We start from the raw sequence: 9,969 nt of genomic DNA, 5'->3' as shown, positions 1-9,969 counted from the left end.
TTTATTTCTGCTGTGAGTCAAAAGTCTTTTTTTGCTTCTAGTAGCTTTTTTCATTTTTTTAGTTTTTCCTGTAATTATAAAAAAATGTCTGTATGTGTGACCAGAAATTCTTTAATGGTGAATGCTTAAAGATTCTAAAAGAGGAGTAATTGGGTCATTTGTAAAAATATCACAGCTTTCGACTTACTAAAGAATGTTTTTGCTTTATGCAAATGGGAAGGGACTCTTAGGATTTCCTTAAGAAAGTGAATAGTTCCTCAAGGAAATAGAGCAAAAGCTTTCGAATCAGAATCTTCCTGCTGAAGCTTTGCTTGAAGAGAAATTATGATGTTGGGGGCTGTGGGAGAAAGTTAAGGCTTAGAAGCCTCAAATGGTGGCATGGCTTAGTAATTTTACTAGGAATTAAGGTTTTTTTTTTTTTTTTTTTTTTTTTTTTTTTTTTGTCTGGATGGTCTGTAAACTGTAGTTCATTAGTAAAATCAAAAAAGATTTTTATTGATAATGGGCTTATATTACAAAAGACTGATATGTAAACCAAGGTGTTTACTAATTCTAATGTGGGAATTTAAATTTCCAGTAACTGGAATGCATACATTTTCTAATTAGGTCACTCCTTTTCCCCATGTCAAGATTCCTGGGAAGCCAGGCAGAAATTTCCTTAATGAGAACCCCTTAAGAATGTTTCAGGATTAAAGTTTAGAGAGACATACTTTATCTGCAAAAGATAGTAGGTGTTTCCTTTAGAAATATTTGCACATCCCAGACTCAGCTCTTCTCTCACCTTTAGTATACTCAGACTCAAGCCTAACATTTGTTTTTCTCAACTACACTTATTTTCTGTAAGCCAACCTCATTAGGTGGTTATTGGTTCTTTAGCAATGTGTTTTTAATGGACAAAACAGAATCTTAAGTCAAATTTCTAAAGGAAACAAATACAGTGAAAAATAAATAGCATTATTTAGGTATAATTTACATATAGTAAATGGCACAAATTTAAAGTGCACAATTTGATAAATTTTGGCATGTTACACTCCATGAGACCACGACTACAGTCAACAGTGAACATCTTCCAAACCTTTCTCAAACAGTCTTTTTTCCTATAACTTCCCAGCCCTTATTTCACTCCAAAGGAAACCACTGATGTGCTTCCTATCATTGTAGATTAGTTTACATCTTCTAGAGTTTTATATGAATTAAATCACATAGTACTTTTTTTTTTATCTGATTTCTCTCACTCAGCTTATTTTGAGATTCGTCCATTTGGTTGTGTGTGTCAATGGTTGATTTCTTTTTATTGTTGATTAGTATTCTAATGTATATATGGGCCACAATTTTCTATCCTTTACCTACTGCTCAATATTGGGCTCTTTCCAGTTTTTTGGTAATAAGGAACATTTTCCAATGAATACCATCAAAATTATTTATTGATGTTTAAATTATGGTAAATGATTAAATATATGGATTTTAAATGCTTTCCTTAAATATTCTCCTATTACAAATTAATTTTCATTGTGTCTAAATTTTTCTTTACTAAAAGAATGCAGTATTATTATTTTTAGTAATATAGAACCGAGGGGTACTTGGGCCAAACCCACTGAGCTAGACCCTGAACCCTTTTTATATTTAAATACAGGGTCTCAACAAGTTGCTTAAGGCCTCAATAAATTGCTGAGGCTGGCTGTGAACTTACCATCCTCCTGCCTCAGGCTCCTAAATTGCTGGGATTACAGTTGTGTACCACTATGCTTGACTAGAGTTTGCTGTTTTTTTCTTATCATTTCTACAGATTCTTGGGGACTGAGAATTAGGTGCATGTACTCATCCCAGTGTCTTTGACTTACCGTACTTATTAACTAGTAATATGCATACTAACTACTTACAAATGCTGGAGGGAGTCTCAAGCTATTTTGAAATGTGGGGTTATTTGTGGCATATCTGATGGTTCCTGGTTATAATCATTATCATTTATTTAGTACTGAGTTATTAAATCTATGTTCTACCTTAATTTTTTGGTCATGTTATCAGATTTTCCTATTGTCAATTTGTTGCTTTCAGTATCTCCAATTTCTAATTTATTGCTTCTAATTTTATTTGGGGAAGGAAAGCAAATAAATGAAGCAGCTGGAACTGTATCCAAAGTAAGGAATTGAGAGCAAAGACCTGAATATTTTTTCAATGAGCATAGAGCTCATAAAATTCAGCCTACATGTCCTCTGTTTGATCTACTCAAATGGTTTCATTGCTTTTGGATATTTGGTGCATTCTAGATAACTGAAGTCCCTGCACTGAGATTTCTGTGTATGTGAAGCAGTATTGTGCTGCTCATACATGATCATTTCTGATCCTACAGGCCTCAGTAGGATCCGTCAGCCTAAGCTACGTAGTCCATGGGTATCTATTAAAAGAAAGGGTACATGACGTTTTCTTTAGGGAAGGCACACCAAAAGGAGACGATTCCTCAAGATGCTTTACACTAACACTACTGTAATTTACTTCAGAACTGAAACTTGTAGTCATTTTAGCTTTAAGTTATAGTTTTCACCAAGAGAAAAATATACTACCATTTTGAAACATCTCAAAATACAGCAAAATGTCCATCAATCAGGGTTCTAAAAATATTTATGACTTTTATCCTTTGGAAACCTTTTGCCATAATTTTGTGCGACAATTTTAAATAGAGCAGTTTAAGCAGTCGACTTGCTATGGCCTTTTTCCCCCACCGAGGTAACAGCTACACTTTTATACTGCCTCATAAAACTTTATCATATAATCAGCATAAGGTCAGGAGAAGTTGAATCAAGTAATGAAACAGTCCTCAGGAGATGACTTATTTTAAAGGAAACACTCCCAATACTTTCTTAAAAATAAATCTTTTTTATTCATGGGATGATTCAGAAAGTTTTCTGTTGAGTAACAGTCAAGACTCCTATGGAATATTTCCTTCCACATAATTAGGTTTCACTTTTCTGATGAGACTTTTTTTCCCATTGGTACATAACTTCTAATAAATTCCTTTGATTATAATATCTATACAGTACATTCTAATGTCCATGATTTGTAAATAATTTATTTTATTCTATTCCTTAAAGGTATGTGGGAAAGTTTTCTCTTTCTCCTTTAAATCAATTTTGATTTGTTAACTATATTCTACAATGTAATTCCTAAAAACAGCCTTTGGATTAAATCAGGCTTTCATTTTCTAGAAGAAAAACAAATAAGGGAATGGTAAATAATGCATTTTGAAGAAATTATATTAATTACTGGGAAATCAAGATTTTATCTGACTTTTAAACCCTCAACTACATCATTTAGGGTAACAGAAAAATTTCCCAAACTTTGATCCAAAGTGCCATCATACTTTAAAACTCTTTGTTTAAAAATTTCTTGGCATCATATTAAATGGTTAAGAATATTAAGGTTTTAATTTTTGTAATATTTCCTAAGTTCATTTGGACATCTTAGTCATATGCTAATTAAGTTCAAGTCCATAAAGTAAGAATTTTAAAGCCTAGGTCTTTTAAAATCCTAGTCTGGACATTTGATGAATATATTGATAGTAAAAGAAATATTAGTCAAAAACTTTTTCTCATTACCAGAGGATAATAAACTTGCTTTCCACCAAAGAACAAAATGTTAGACTCACACTTGGATGTCATCTAACTTGAGCAAACATGAGCATTTGAAGTGTGCGCCTTGGAGCTAAAAACAAGTATATTTGAATACTAGAGGCTAAGAAAGAACAAATAAAGTTAGAGAAATGACCTGCAGAAATGTAATATGATTGTATCTTTGTATATCCGGCATTGTTTAGGGATATCTAGTTTCCCTATCTGTCTTCCTAGTGTTCTATTTCCTTTTCCTTTAATAATACTAAATCTCCTTTTTCTTTTTTTCATGTGTTTTATTTATTATTCTGTACTGTTTATAGCGATATATATCAGAGCATGCAAGGAGCCGATTTTTTAAAAATGCTAGAAGGACTGCTATGGGCTGTTAGGACCCCGAAGTTCATAATTAAGTCTCATTTATTCTGACTACTGAGATGATGTTGAGCAATGGAAATGGAGTATTCATCTACTCATATAACAAAGTTTCCCAAATTCATAATTATACTTTAAAGGCAAAGAGAAAACCATGAAAACTATCTGCAATATTTATGACGGGAAAAGCCTCTTGGAAACTAAATGTCCAAATATTTAAACCAGTAAGATCAAAACAAAACATGAGCTTCCCCAAATAGAAGATATTTATAATAGCTGTGCATTAAAATTGTGAAAGGTTAGCACCAACATTCACATGCTCTAATAATAGAGGATTAATGTATAATGGAATATTATATAAGATTATGCCATCTATTTAATAAGGAGGTAGAGATGAATTCACTATGACAAAATTCTGTTATGGTCAACAGCATAAAAAGTTTTCCAGTTCCTTGCTAAACAGAACACAACTTTTAAAATTTTTATTTTATTTGTTCTAATTAGTTGTACATGATAGTAGAATGAATTTACACATTTTGATAGGTCATAGAGTGTAATCTCTTTTTTTCTTATTATACATATTGCAGTATCTCATCAGTCATGCAAACATATATGTACATGAGGTAATAATGTCTGTTTCCCTCTACTATCATTCCTTCCCCCAATAAGGCAAATATGAGTAACCTTGCTTCTCTGAAAAGTCCTCCGGATAATTAAGCCAGTAAGAAGCATGCCCTTGTATGGTGGCCATTAATGCTGTTCACCACATATTTCTGCTGCTTCTAGACAGTTAGAAGGATTGCACTTTCCAGAACCCTTGGAGTTAGGATTGGTCAAGACTTGTTTTAACCAAAAATATATGAACAGATGTGGTAATATCATTTCTAGGAGGAAATGTTATGATCCCTTGTGATACTGCAGTCCTCTCTTCTTTTCCTCTATTCTGTTGACTGGTGATATTCCAGATAGTGACTGTTCTGTTAGCCTGGGTTCTGGAATGCAGACAGGATGACACAGGCCCACACTAATCCTGAATGCATATATAGCATACATACATGAGAAATACATCTCTGTGATGTTAGGTCGCTGAGATTTGGGGCTTGCATGTTACTTCTACATAACCCAGCCTATACTTCCTCTTTTGAAGTAAACAACTTTGTGTCTGCTGAGATATGTCCCTCTGATTCCTTATCTGGCAATATGAATAAATACCTCTGTAATCTTGAGCAAATTATCTTAATGCAATTACAAGCATAAAGATAATATTTCATAGGGTTATACTAAAGATTAACTAAAACAGTGCTTAGCACAGTAGTTGGTATACAGTAAACTCTCATTAGACATCAGCTATTATAATTTCTACCATAATGAGGAACAACCTAAGGAACATGTCCCACTCCCTAGTCCTGATGGACAAGAGTTGGTGGAAGCGTGTAGGTGAAGGAGCAAATTCTGAAAGAGACCTAAAGTCAGATCCTGGGAAGACTCTGAATAATAAGCCCAAACTCTATCAAATTAGAACAACTAAATAAAGAGGACCTAACACTAGCCAAATCATTACCTCAAAGGACAAAATATTTTCTATGTACCTCCAAGCATGACCAAACCAAATAAGCTATGTTGAGAATATTTTCATTTGGTGATGTGTTAGGAGATTAGGAACCCTGTGTAATCAGGGTTCCTATTTTTCTTTACCGTTTGTTCTGCCCACTACACGGGAAATTGAATTCTTTGTTTTTTTTTTTTTTTTTAACCCAGAGTGACATTAACAGTGTTAACAGTGTTCACATCATCCATTCCCTATGTGGCTGGGGGGAGGGGGGATTGTAAGTTCTTGTTTGTAAGTCTAACTTTCTCAGAGAAAACATCTCAAATGGCATCCAAACATTACCAGGGGTATTTTCTTTCCAATATATTGTTGATTCTTATTATTTTATAGATTCCATAATTGTGAGCTTGCAACTAAAATTTATTGACAATTCCCGAAGCAACAATCAATCAAAATCATTGATTTGGGGCTTACAAATAGATTTTAGTGAGCCTAAAAATGTCTGTGGATGGGCTTCAGTCATTCATAGTTATTGCACAGAGCCCCAAAATTTGAGCCATGTGAGGAGCACATTGCCAGCTGAGTTGGAAGATGGCAGCACTTGCCTTCCTGTTCCAGGCCCCCAACTATAAAAAATGCATCCTCTCCATAGTCTTTGTGACACATTCTTGCATCTTTGTGCTTTTTTTGTTAGTAATTTTGCCACATAAATTGGTCCCCGAGAATAGTGCTAAAGTGCTATCTGGTGTTCCTAAGCACCAGGCGACGATGACAAGCCTTACAGAAAAAAAAAAAAAAAATGCATTAGATAAGCCTCATGTAAGACATTAGTTATTATACTGGTTGGCTAGGAGTTCAATGATAATAAGTCAAAAATATATACTAAATAAGGTGTCTTTAAGCAGGAAACACCTAAACTAAAGGTATACATTGATTGGTTGATGGAAATGTCATGACCAGAAGTTTGCAGGAACCTCACCTGAATGTCCCCTGGGAAGTGGGTCAGTATTCACTAATCCAGTGTTCTCTGTGACTTCTTACAACCTCACTAAGGTGAATAAGAACTGACTGTAGCATCTTTCAAGTTCCTCTTAACTTGGTTGAGAAGGCACACAGAATAAGAAAACACAATGAACAATGAGTGTGGAATTAAGGTTAACATATAACCATTTTCTAGGTACTGGTATGGTTTTCTATAAACCATATGGTAAATAGAACCAGATTTTTTTTTTCCTGGTACTAGGAATCAAACCCAAGAGTGCCTAACCCTGGAGCAACATCCCCAATCCTTTTTATTTTTTTATGTTGAAACAGGATATTGCTAAGTTGATGAGGGCCCACTAAGTAGATGAGGCTGGCTTCGACCTTGTATTTTAGTCAGTTTTTTGCTGCTGTGACAAAGGACCCAACCAGCACAACTATAGAGGAGAAAAGGTTTATTTTAAAGGCTCACAGTTTCAGAGGTCTCAGTCCATATACAGCCAGTTCCATCATGGCAGAAGAGTATGGCAGAGGGAATTAGCTCACATGATGATCAGAAAACAGGGAGAGAGAGGTCTCCACCTTCCAGATACAAATATATACCCCAAAGCCATGCCCCAATTCCCACCTCCTCCAGCCACGCCCTACCACTACAATTACCACTCAGTTAATCACTATCAGAGGAGTAATTCACTGATTGGGTTGACTCTTACAACTCAATCATTTCTCCTCTGAACACACTTTTTTGGGGGACACCTCATATCCAGACTATAACACCTCGTGATCTTTCTGACTTGGCCTCTCCAGCCACTGGAATTACAGGTGTAATTCCAAGGTGTAAAAATAGAGACAGATTTTTAAGTCTTCCCTCAATTCCACTGCCCTTGCTAGAAAAACCTCAACCTGGTTAAACCTAAACTTGGCTTATCTGTGCTACTGAACCAGGTTGGAGAGAGATACCTGATCCACCTCAAATGTTGCCTGGAAAGGTTGCATATCTGTTCACAATTCTCTCTTCCTCTTTCTACTGATGATTTTCAACCTAATCATGTCTCGTCAAGTGTATGACATATCCTTACGAATTCTCACCTTTACATATGATTTGTATCCTATCTCCCACTGCCAAAATAGAAACAATGCAAACAGCTTCCCTGATTCCACAGATGAACTGTGTTCTTGGCTCCAGCCAACATCTCCACTTGTATTCTGGAACCTATTTCCTCTTGCCTGCTCAAAGACACCCACCACACCAATAATCTCTCTTTCTCCTTTTAAAAGACTTCCCATGATTGCATGTGCCTCAGTGCAAAAGCCCATTTTTCTATCCCCCTTTGTAGCAAAACTACACAGGGAAATAACTGGAAGAATGGAGTGTTTTCACTTCTTGTCTTCTATGTCTTTTGGTATCGGTTGAAAACCTTCCATAGTTACAATCCAGTTACAGAACAGAAAAGTGAATAGAGAAAGAAGAGATACAGACAGAGCTTCTTTGAGTCACAGTTTCACTGGATCCCTGTCTTTTTAAACTCAGTCCTAATAAATAGCCAGCTGCCTGTTTCACCCCCTGCACACATCTTCCTTTCCCTCTTTCTTAGCAAGAAGAGAATCCTTATGTCAGTGCCTGAGTCAGAGTTTTAAGATAGCTGACCTAAACTTTTCTACTTGGACAGAGCTAGAAGTAGACTCTTGAAGCAGACAGTAAATCCCACGTAACATATTTCTTCAAACTTTTAATTCCTTTTGCATGAAGAAAATTATGAAGTATTCTCAATTTGGGGCAGATAACTGATTTTCTGAACAAAATTAATTAAAGCACAAGATAGGACTGAAAGTACAAACTGTTCACCTCTTTTTGAAGATTTTTGCATTGTTCTACTTCTTAACTGTAAAGAGCTATCAGAATTCAGTAGGAAGTTTAGTAGAAAGTATTTTACAATCAAAGACTAATTAATATGTTTCCAAGGCTATCTCTGTGTGCTTGAATACAGTCAGTATTTAAGCTGCATGGACTATTTAGGTAGTAGTGTTCTCTAAACATTATGCATTTTTATGTGCATTTCGAGTACAGCAAAAAATTTAAAATAAACTCATACTTTTCTGAATTGGAAGCACTTCTACACTTATTCCTAAAATTCTAGAGGTTTAAGCTAATATGATTTGCAAATTACCTCATTTAATGAATTATGCATCTTCTCTACAAACACCTTTGAGTAACAAACAGATCCCCTTTTCAAGGTCCCTAAAGATGACCCTGCATCCTCTCATGAATACTTATTTTTAGTCTGTCTAATCTTGAATGATGAAATATTTGAAAACATCTAATCATAACATGCAGAAAATTTTCTGAGATGAATTTGCAAAGTCATGGATTTTGCTTTTTTTGACCCCCAAAAGTTCAATTCATGTGTCCTGAATTTTCTTTGGAAGAGAAGGAAGGCAATTAGTCACATTCTAATCAGAATTCTTGGTTTGAATGTGTAATGAATCATTTTTTTTGGATCAATCATTAATTTTTCTCCAAGAGCCAACTCTGACACAAATAGGATGGATCATTTAGGAAGGGGTAACAAGAAGCAGGCTCTAGAAATGAAAGAAGATCCATATATTTTGCTGATGGCTCCTGCTTTGAGAGGCCCTCATTGATCCTTATTCTCCCATGTCTACATTTCTAGGCTCACATCCCAGAGTTTCTGTCCTATCATAGAAGAGAGAGTTATTACCACAAAATATTTTAAAATGCCTTTGGAATTTCAAGGTTTACCCTCTGCACTGGGCAATCATTCATAGGAACCTTAGAAATTAATGTATCATCAGGCCACCCCAGGACTATTAATCCTTCTAACTAATACATAATTGCCTACTATCCTCCTAACTCATAAGGTAATTAGATAACATCAGGGTACCTCAGACCTATTGCCAGTGTGAGGTAAGAATGATTACTTATATTCATTCATTTCTCTCTTCACTCCATAAACATTGGGAATGTCTGACTGTACCAAGTTTTGAAGACACACATGTGATTAAGACATAGCAGATACACTCAAGGAGCTCATATTTAGTGGAAGAAACAAAAGTAAACAAATAGTGTAGTAGAATCTAGGAACAGGTTCTTCTCTCTTTATTGTCATGTACTATGTCACAGTCCTTCCAGGATCATTTTGGAGTGGATTTTTGCCATTTCTCTTGTCAACTCATCTGAAACACTTCTGTTGTGATTCTAGGTAGAAGCAAGAGACCTTTTGCCATCAAAGAAGCTAAGCACAGCACACTGGATCTTTCATTTCCCAGGCTCTCTTGGAAAGAGGTTGTGAGAGGTTTCTCAGGCTTCATCAGTTAGATGTCTCTCATTTGCTTGGGGGTGAGAGCCCTGGGGTGCAGAAGTTAGTAGTGGTGGTACAGGAAGCACAGAGCATTCCTCTCAGGAGCCAATGAGAGGGCTGCAATGTCCTCACCAAACTT

The sequence above is a fragment of the Sciurus vulgaris genome, assembly GCF_902686455.1.
Source record: "Sciurus vulgaris genome assembly, chromosome: 12".
Taxonomy (NCBI): Eukaryota; Metazoa; Chordata; class Mammalia; order Rodentia; family Sciuridae; genus Sciurus; species Sciurus vulgaris.
Note: the sequence above shows the minus strand (reverse complement) of the source record.